This window comes from Palaemon carinicauda, chromosome 6 (genome assembly GCF_036898095.1).
Source record: "Palaemon carinicauda isolate YSFRI2023 chromosome 6, ASM3689809v2, whole genome shotgun sequence".
Lineage (NCBI taxonomy): Eukaryota > Metazoa > Arthropoda > Malacostraca > Decapoda > Palaemonidae > Palaemon > Palaemon carinicauda.
The window spans coordinates 151,372,578-151,383,920 of record NC_090730.1 but is presented as its reverse complement, the minus strand read 5'-3'; positions in this window follow the sequence as shown (position 1 = coordinate 151,383,920).

Sequence of the window (11,343 nt, the reverse complement as noted above, 5' to 3'; positions counted from 1 at the left end):
CGGTGCTCATAGCGCCTGAAGTGATTTTTATTTCCGCCGATAGAAGGCAGCACTTCGACCTCAGAGGGACCCTCAATTAGCGCGGCTCGGGTCAGTCCTCTGTTCTCATCGGCTTCTTGCGGTTGTGCCCTGTGAGTTCTGCTATTAACTGTGTTTTTATCGTGATTTTTTACGTGCATCCTTTTACGGTAATTTACGTAAAGTATGGGTCCTAAAAGGCTTAGTTTTGCAAGTGGTAGTGGTAGTGGTGAGAAAAGGAAGGAAATGCTTTCTTTAGACGTAAAGCAGGAAATTATTGAAAAACATGAGCGTGGCGTCCGCGTGAGTGAACTTGCTAAACAGTATGGCCGTAATATGTCGACAATCTCGACAATCCTTAAACAGAAGGAAGCTATTAAAGCAGTGAAACCTTCTAAGGGGATCACCATTATTTCAAAACGCCGTAGCCCTATCATAGAAGAGATGGAACGACTTCTGCTAGTGTGGATCAAGGACAGAGAGATCGTTGGCGACACCATCACTGAAACCGTCATCTGCGAGAAGGTGCACGCCATCTTCACGGACTTGAAGGAGGAGAGCTCTGGGGGTGATGCTGGAGAAAGTTCAACCGAACCTTCCTCAGATGATTTCAAGGCATCTCATGGGTGGTTTGAGAAATTTAAGAAACGGTCCGGGATTCATTCAGTTGTTCGCCATGGAGAGGCTGCTAGTGCGGACACAAAGGCTGCAGCTGACTTTGTCAAGAAATTCGAAAGGATCGTGCTGGAAGAAGGCTACGTAGAGCAGCAAGTGTTTAATTGTGATGAAATCGGGCTGTTTTGGAAGAAGATGCCCAGTCGAACCTACATCACCGCCGAAGAGAAGAAATTGCCTGGGCATAAGCCAATGAAGGATCGGTTGACTCTTGCCCTATGTGCCAATGCTAGCGGGGACTTTAAAGTCAAGCCCTTACTGGTTTACCATTCCGAGAAACCTAGGGCCTTTAAGGCACACAACGTCGATAAGGACCAGCTTCATGTTTTCTGGCGATCCAACTCGAAGGCCTGGGTCACTAGGCAGTTCTTTGTGCAATGGGTTAACCAAGTTTTCGGCTCTTCTGTGAAGAAGTATCTTCATGAACAGAAATTGCCTTTAAAGTGCCTGCTATGCCTTGACAATGCACCCGCTCACGCCCCCGGACTTGAAGATGATATCTTCGATGAATTAAAGTTCATAAAGGTGCTGTATCTTCCACCGAATACCACCTCTATCCTCCAGCCCATGGACCAGCAAGTCATCTCTAATTTTAAGAAGCTGTACACCAAGCACTTATTTAAGCAGTGTTTTAATGTCACGCAAAGCACCAACTTAACTTTGCGTGAATTTTGGAGGAGCCACTTCAACATCGTGCACTGCTTGAAGATCATAGGTTAGGCTTGGGTGGGATTAACTCGACGGATCCTCAATTCTGCCTGGAAGAAGCTGTGGCCTGATGCAGTTTCTTCCCGAGATTTCGAAGGTTTTGACCCCGAACCTGATCCCATGGTGGGTGCAGCAGAAGACGTAGAGGAAATCGTCTCCCTTGGCAAGTCCATGGGTCTGGAGGTCGACGCAGATGACGTTACGGAACTCGTCGCCGAACATCACGACGAACTTACCACAGAGGAGCTCAAGGAACTCCATGGTATGTCTGAGCACATGAGTGATGACGAGGAAGGGAGCGAGGAGGTAGAACATGTGTTAGGTTCGGCGCATATAAAAGAGGTGTTAGGAAAATATCAAGACGTGGTCGACTTCATCGACAAATACCACCCGAAAAAATTGCAGGTTTGTCGTGTAGTTTCGCAGTTCGATGATGTTTGCCTAACTCACTTTAGAAACATTCTGAAAAGCCGTACCAAGCAACTATCTATCGATAATTTCTTTAAAAAAACTATGAAGCGAATTCGTGATGAAGAGGATGTAAGTGATTCGAAGAAAACGGCAAAGAGTGAAGCGGAAGAAAGTGAAACAAAGAAAACGACAAAGAGTGAAGCGAAAGAAATTCAATCAATTTTAAGTGTAGAGAGTGAAAGTGATTAAAATTAATCATCAAAAAGAAAAAAAAGAAAATGTAAAAAAAAATATAAAATATATAAAAAAAAAGAAAATAAGCTAAGTTATGTTAAAGTTCACTTAGTGTAAGTTAGAATAAGTTACGGTAGTGTACGTTTATCGTAGTTAACCTCTCTACCTCCTCGCCGCCCATACGTCTCCTCTCTGCTTAGCAAGACCAACAACACCTGCGCTGGAGTTTCTAAGGTAAAGTGACGCTAAAAACCCGTTTCTTAATTATCATTTTTGGCTAATTCTTCTTTTTTACATGTCTATTATCTAATTTAGTGTGCATTATTCTCATGGGAAATTATGTGTAGTAGTTTATTAAGAAGTTATCATAGGTTTTTGGGCTCAACCACGGATTAATCCTATTTCAATGTATTCTTATGGGAAAATTCGTTTCGACATCCGAACATTTTCTACATCCGAAGTTGGTTCTGGAACGGATTAAATTCATATGTAGAGGTACCACTGTATATGGTTATCTGTATTGCAAATGACTGAATGCGCAAACATCATGGGCTGACTGATATCAGGTTCCAATGAGATCTGAACGGTACGAGATTCTTATTTTTATCAATGCCTTATGGGCAAGAAGGACAAGCCTTATTTTGTTTTTTAATGATGAATTTGGGGAATGAGGATAATACACAAACTTGATTGATTCATTTGTTTCAAGTTTTTCCAATAAATTGCGATTCGGAAGTTTAGGGGTACCTTCAGGAAATTGGCTTCACCTGACACTGTTCTCTGTTGACTCTTCCTAAATAAGTAAAGTTAGCAGTAAACATAATGGTTCAAAACCACCAGCTTCAGTTGACAATGATAATGATAAACTTGATGATTCAAAGCATTGGGTTGTTGGAGTTCTGGCAACCAACTACTGTACAAGTAATGACCTATAATTCTAGTGTGATCAAGTCAACATTTCTTATATCATTAGATATAAATGTCACTGAATATTTTGTCCTTCCTTATGGAAATGTTCTAAGAGTACTTCACACAGGAGGATAACTCAACCTTTTTAACTTCTTACTGTAGGCCTATTTTGAATCAGGTAAGGATAAAAGGCATAGCCTAAGTACATACATGATTAATTAAAGGATTCTGAGGTGATAGGATGTTGTAAGCTAGGTTAATGAACAAGGGGGATTGCACAATAAAGCTGGAATCCCACTAGGCTTTTTTTTCACCAACAGCAAGCCGTTGCCACCCAAAATGGAAAACTAAGAGCATGTTGCTCGAGACATTGCCTTCCCAACTGGACGGGAAGCAGCTAGCACAAATCGCGAGCATGGCTTTGGAAGTAAACAAAAAAGGTGATTGCTGCAGAAAGGACGTACTCTTGCTTAGCAATCTTGGGTCCAACAAGCCCCAAAAGATAATAAAAGTCTGCTTTGTTCATCCTGTGAGAGTTGTAGAATTCTTCAATTCACCTAATATTGAGAATACATATTACTGCAACAGTTACAACATTTCTGGGCGCCATGATAATGTAAGGTGATCGGTTTTGTTTACACTTTTTCCTATTTACTCCTTGAACTGTGAGATCATAGTGTTACACTAAAACACTAGCGTCGGCTGGAAGTTGGCGAAAACCTTGAGCCAGAAATGACAAGTGTGATTCCAGCATAAGTAAAAGGACCCAGCACCCTAGGTTAGGTTAGGTTATGTGGCATCATCCTATGTTTAACATCACTGTAAAACACAAATTTTCCAAAGTGGTCTCTTGTTTATTAGGGCTTTCAAGAGGGTCCTGTATCTAAAACAATGCCTTTCCAGTTGAAATTAATCCCAGACTCATTCAAAACCCAGACTAATGCGTAGATAAATGTTCGGTAAATGTGCAGGAGAAGGGCGCACCCGTTTTTCAAGTACTAACGACGAAAAACGCAAAAAACGACCAGATTGGTGTTGCACATCGCATAGAAACATGAAGAAATGAACCTTCTACTACAATTATGGGGGACCCTAGTGGGAAACAGGGTTTTTGGGTGGGGGGGGAGGAGGAGAAAAGTGATTTTCGGGGCACTGCCGAACCTAATACAACCACCTAACCTAACCTAGGGCCCTGTACCCCTACCTAGGCCTAGCAGGGGGGGGGGCTCTGACCCCCCTGCGACACCCCCCTTAAGGCCAGTGATTTTTAGGGCACTACCTAACCTAATAGTACAACCACCTAACCTAACCTAGGGCCCTGTACCCCTACCTAGCCCTAGCGGGGATTAGTTTGATCGTCGATATTTCGACTGTTATTGAATTTCACTAAATTATCTCACTCGTATACCACTATTTACATACATTCCTACACATTCTAGTAAAAACACATTGAATATCACTGATATTTTCATGCGGCCCTCTCCTAGACATTAACCAAATGTTCTTTTTAAGTCCAGAATCCAGGCCTGATCTGAAACAAATTTTCCACAGTACAAAACACTGAAATACTTAAGCTCCACCATGTCACCTAGGTTTCTTTTATTAAACAACTTGCCCCAATGCAACCATGGGCATTAATTAAAATTGCATCATACTCATGTTAAGGTTAGTTTTCCACCCATTTTTAAAATATGAAGGTGTTTCCCTAATACATATCACTAGTTATTCTGGAAAAATATGAATACTTGCCAATTACTATATCATGTGTCTATAACCTTATCACTTGACAATTGTATGCTACACCAAGGTGTAAAACCTCATCAAAATCAGAAATCCATAATTATGTCATTAGTAGGCTTATCTGGACGGCAGGCCAATTACACCGTCTATCTAGAATATTTCATAAAAATATAACCAAAGCTCTATATTATCTTAAAAATATGAGGTCAAAATTATTCAAACTAGATGTTTATTTGTCTAGTGTGAATAATTTCAATCTGATTTTGTTTTATTCAACAGGTTTCGTGTCTTAGGGTGACAGAAAATTCCTATACTATTATTGTGATTATACAGAAAATTATATTATATTATATATATATATATATATATATATATATATATATATATATATATATATATATATATATATATATATATATATATATGATAAATTTTGCACATTTAGACGTGTTTTTCATATTCAAATAAGCCATATATATTTTTGATACATTAGGCTAATGTCTGGATTCTCTTAACGACCTCGGGATCAGAGCCCCAGGCGAAATCACACAAAGAAAAGAGCTTGTGACCGCCCGGGAATCGAACCCTGGTCGGTAAGCTTGTATAGACAGTGACTAAACCACTTGGCCACGTGGTTTAGTCACTGTCTATACAAGCTTGCCGACCAGGGTTCGATTCCTGGGCGGTCACAAGCTCTTGTCTTTGTGTGATTTCGCCTGAGGCTCTGATCCCGAGGTCGTTAAGAGAATCCAGACATTAATATATCAAAAATATATATGGCTTATTTGAATATGTGTATATATATATATATATATATATATATATATATATATATATATATATATATATATATATATATATATATATATATATATATATATATATACACATATATATATACACATATATATATATATATATATATATATATATATATATATATATATATATATATATATATATATATATCTGAGATGGGACACCTTGACATGGTGATAGGGTTTGTGTATCGCCATGATTAGCAAAGCTGTACTAGTCAGGGCAACCAATACTAAGTTGGTTTGTCTTAAGCGATAAAACTACAGTTTCCCACCAACACCAATCTACAGTGGCCAGCATGGTGATGAAAATGGCCAAACCCAGACATGACTATGAACGTATTTGAGGCTTTTGTCCTGCAGTGGATTAGAAACAGCTGCATTTGCTGCTGATATTAAAAATATTATACAGTATATATATATATATATATATATATATATATATATATATATATATATATATATATATATATATATATATATATATATATATATATATACTGTATAGTGTACTGTAAATATAAACAATAATGCAAGAGATCAAAATTCAAGGATTGTACAGCTTAACAAGAGCAGCTTCCTCATCAAACTTAGCCTAGATATCTAACCATAAATTCACCATCAATAAAATAATGAATGCCATGGGCTTCTTAAATAATAATAATAATAATAATAACAATGTTTTTTCATGAATAATATAAGAAAACTACAGTATGCCTATAAGATAAATTGTTAATATAGAACAGATAGTTTGAATGGTATGAAATTGAATTAAAATACGTATTGTGGAATTGTTAATTTAATGTCAACACAACCACAGACTGTTGAAAGTTCACATAACGAAAATAATGCTAAAAAATTGAATATGGTATTCTCCAATACAAAAAAAATTATAATATTAATATTACTGAATACCGGAGGACTGACCCAGGCGGAGGATTGACCCACAATCTCTGGTAAAACTGACCCAGAGTTGTTTGGAGGACTGACCCACAATGTTTATTTTCTTTTCTAAAGATAATTCTTTGGTATTACATGATTTTATTAAGGAAAAGTTTAATATTTCATTGATATTTTACTTACTGTTTTTTATCAAATATTTTATGTGTTCATAGGGTATGTATATGTAATTAAAAAGGGTACAGAACCTAACAAACCCACCTAACCTAACCTAGAAGTTCCCAGGTCACACCCCTATCCAAAGTTCCACCTGCAAATATAAAAAATCTATCAATGACTGTTATAAAAGTTTTTATTACAACATATAAGTGTTAATGTTATATGGAATCCATGTTATATTTAATCAAATAACTTTAATAATAAATGCACTATAGTATAAATAAAGATCGTGGGTCAGTCCTCCAAACCACTCTGGGTGTTTTAGAGAGCTTATGGGTCAATGATCAATCCTCCGCCTGGGTCGGTCAGTCCTCCGGTTACCATATTACTGCAGTGCAGTAAAGGATTTCCACTTTACAGATATTAACAACGATACAATTAGGATAATATTACTGAACTCCTATGAAAGGCGTGAAGTCAGTGTTCATTCATAACGATTATTGCAGTTCCCAACTCCCAACACCTCCTAATTCAGGGACAGTTCCAATTTTATTTCTTAAGGGAATGGGTTGTCATTTGCCAACCTTACATTTCGGTATTAGTTTATTTATGGACATTAATAATGTAGCGTATTTTAACTTAGTTCTCTATGTTAAGGAAGTGTTTTGTAGTATTTCTGTATAATATTATCTGTCGCAAATGCCTAGTTCTTTATATATCGACGATCAAACTCACGCTACTCATGTCTTCCTCCCAGATTTTTTCTAAGTCTGTTGTTATTGTTGACTGTGTCTTGTTTTAGCTAAAATGAGCCCTGTAAGCACTATAATCCGCAGACAAACTAGTCCACTATGACGTTTGGCCAATTACAGCGCCTATCCACTATGACGTTACAGGTTTGGCCAATCACAGCGCGACAATACATTATCTTACCCAGGTCTTTCATTTCGTTCTTAGACATGGAGGCCATAGCAAGCACGTCATCTCATATTGCACAAGAAGTTGAAATTCCATCTTCTTGTCCTGACTGTTTCCTAACTTACAATGAATTTGTTGTAACTTATTCGGGGAATATTGAAAAACTAGTGGATTTGTGCCAGAGACACAATTTAATTTTACAAAATAAAAATTGTCCTGCATGTCAAGGAACCTTCGCAACGGTTTCACGTTTTCCTCAAAGCAGCAGCACATCTTTATGAACCAACAGTTTAAGGTAAGCTTCATTAATTTATAGAGTATATTATAATGGTGATAGTATAACGATGTATACAGCAGTACCATCACTTTGGATTTGGTTTCATGGATGTGTTAGGTAGTGGCCGTAAGGGTCACAGGGGCTAGGCCTAGGTAGGGGTACAGGGCCCTAGGTTAGGTGGTTGTATTAGGTTTGGTAGTGCCCCGAAAATCAGTGTGGCCTTAAGGGGGGTCGCAGGGGGGGCGGAGCCCCCAGGGTAGGCCTAGGTAGGGGTACAGGGCCCCTAGGCTAGGTTAGGTGGGTTTATTAGGTTCAATAGTGCCCTGAAAATCACTGTGGCCTTAAGGGGCGGTCACAATGGGGGCAGAGCTCCCCCCCCCCCGGTAGGGCTAGGTAGGGGTATAGGGGAAGGGGTGGTGGAAGGATAAGTATTAATTTACAATGGAAATAAACCTGAAAATCATTCAAATCACATCATAATACAACAGAAAAACCTATATTTTAAGTTGAAAGCAATTAATGTCCATAAGTAAAAAAAATACCTACGTTTCTAACTTTCTAAGAACTCTGGTATTAATGCACCAGGAAAATCGTATCTCCATGAGGAAAATGGTTATAAAAGGGTCTCATGTGGTAATCCGACGTGCACGGGTCCCCAACTCTAATAAAGAACAGGAATTATGTCAAGAATATACAGCCTTGGCTAACTCATTAAGTTATCATTCATGGAGATGTTATAAGTTACTATACTACTTCCGTGTCAGGGTTGCCAGGTTTTCCAAATGAGAAAAGGCCAACGTCTGATCAACTGCAGCTTTAGAAGGCCAACCTAATAGTAGAAAAAGACCGAAAATATAGCATTTAAGGACCGGCTAACAATTTGCAATAAGGCCAAATGTGGGTATCTGGCACAAAAAAGGCCGAATTTTGAGTTTTATGGACCGAAAAAGGCCAACCTGGCAATCCTGCTCCGTGTTATCATCGAACTTTTTATTGGTCCTGAAATTTCCCATAATTATCATGATCTGTACCACAGCAATTATATTCCTAGACTATACAACATTTTGTTCTCATCACGAATCAAATAGAAGTAATTTATCTCCGCCAAACGCTAAGTTTACATTCATTGAGTTTTGCCGCCATATTCGACGTGCCTTCCCTTGTGTAAAACAAGGCCATAATTGTCGTCAAATAAGATCAGCATCAATAAATTTGAACTTTTGTTAACATCTAAATAGTCTGTAAACGACCATGCTTAAATAAAATATGTAATATTCACCTCGCAGATAAAAAATTAAAAGACCGCGAATAACCCGCTACACAAGTCACTGACACACATAACCTTATAACTGACTCTTGCTCCAAGAAATCTAAGTTCCAGTTTCCAGATAAAAATCTTTATTACAAAAAAAAGTTTAGCCATAACTGTGATGTATTTTAAGACATTGCTATAGTAGATATGTCATTTTAAAAGAAAGCAAACAATTTAATGATTTTATTAATTCCAGGTAATGTGTTATCTATTTACTTTTTAAGTCTTAACTAACCTCTATTGTCTCTTTTAAAATACTTTATTATACTGGGAAGAGTATGTGACAGGTAAAAGCGTTGTTACATTGCAGATAAAATTACATTTGATCATCTCTACACTGAAGTAATCGATTAATAAAAAATGCATTTTAATTTTTATGAACCAGTTTTTTTTTTTTTTTTTTTTTTTTTTTGATAAAGTATTACAAAATTTCATTAAAAAGGTTATGCTGTAAATAAGGATCTCTGGACTGAGGTAATGGATTAATAAGAATGCATTTTAATCTTTATGAACCAGTTTAAATGTTTTTTTTTTTTATTAATGATTTATTAATAAATTTTATTAAAAAAGGTTATGCTATAAACAAGCCTTCAATTTGGGATGAAGAATCCATGATATTGACTGTTGACTGTTGTAACTATGTGCAAGTTTATGGTTGTGATGGCCTATTGGGAACGTCCATGAGTGGTGATCTCCCGAACTGGGGTTCGAGTTCCGGTCAAGCTCGATAGTTTCTTGTAGTGTCTGCAGCCTCACCGTTCTTGTGAGATAAAGATGAGGGTTTTAGGGAACCTGTAGGTCTACCTGCTTCTGCTGAATCATCACTCATCAGCAGCCATTGTTTGGCCCTTCCCTAGTCCTAGCTTAAATGGAGAGGGCCTTGGGCATTGATCTCATATATATATATATATATATATATATATATATATATATATATATATATATATATATATATATATATATATATATATATATAAAGGCAGTCTAGGTCTCTAAGGCTTTGTCACTGTTTCTTGCCTCTGCCATTCATAATTGGTCTTTAAACTTTAAATCAGTGCACGGCCACTGATGAACATTACTGAATGACTATTTAATCGCCCCTTCGGACCCTAAGTTTGAAGGTTTAAAGGCCACTCATGAATGGCAGAGGCAAGGGACACTGACATTGCCCTATCGAGCAGGACAATGCTCTAGAGACTGACCATATCTACGCATGATCAGCGCCTAATGACCCTCTCCACCCAAGCTAGGACCAAGGAGAGTCAGACAATGACTACTGATGTCTCAGCAGGTAGACCTATAGGCTCCCCCAAACACCCCATTCTTAGCATACAGCAACCAAAGGAACTAACGAGTTTGAGCGGGACTCGAACCACAGTCTGGCGTTCACCAATCAGAGACGTTACCACATCGGCTACCACAACCCTTAATTACTTTTAATCTTATCACTGTAGGCTACTACCATCTGCGTCCTGTCATCCATCTTGCTGCCCTACCTTTATAACTTTAACTTCAGAGTACAGGCCTCTGCAGTTATGCCAGTGCGCTGAATGGCTTCCTGGGCACACCGAATGCCCCTGGTAGTATGGTCCAAATTTATAAATAAACATAAAAAATACTTACACAGTTATCTTATATTAATCTGGAAAAGATAAACACAGATGGTATAGGATGCAATCTTGATTGTTTGTTATCTCAAAAAGTATGTGTAGGCTCATAGATATTGCCATCAGTTATGAAAATGTAAAGAAAATGCTATGGCGCTGTCTTAATTGAATAAAATAAAATCAACTAGCAAAGAATGAACAGGAAAATATAGAGCGAAAATCAAAGTTTATATGTGAAAGATCTATTTTAACGTCCTTACTAATCTTAAAAATATGAAATATTTTTATTTCACTGCTTCTCGCCTATACTCTCTCTCTCTCTCTCTCTCTCTCTCTCTCTCTCTCTCTCTCTCTCTCTCTCTCTCTCTCTCTCTCTCACTGACCTATTTTCCCCTGTTGAAGCCCTAGGGCTTGTAGCATCGGGCTTTTCCAACTAGGGTTGTGGCTTCTAGCTAGTACTAATGATAATAGGTAGTAGGTGGGCCAAGATACCAGCTACCCGTTGAGATGCCACCGCTAGAGTTGTTGGGTGTTTTGACTGACCAGGCAGTACTATACTGTATCCTTCTGTGGCTAAGGCTCATTTTCCCTTTGCCTACACATCGAATAGTCTGGTCTAGTCTTCACGCATTCTCTTCTTTCTTCATACAACTCACG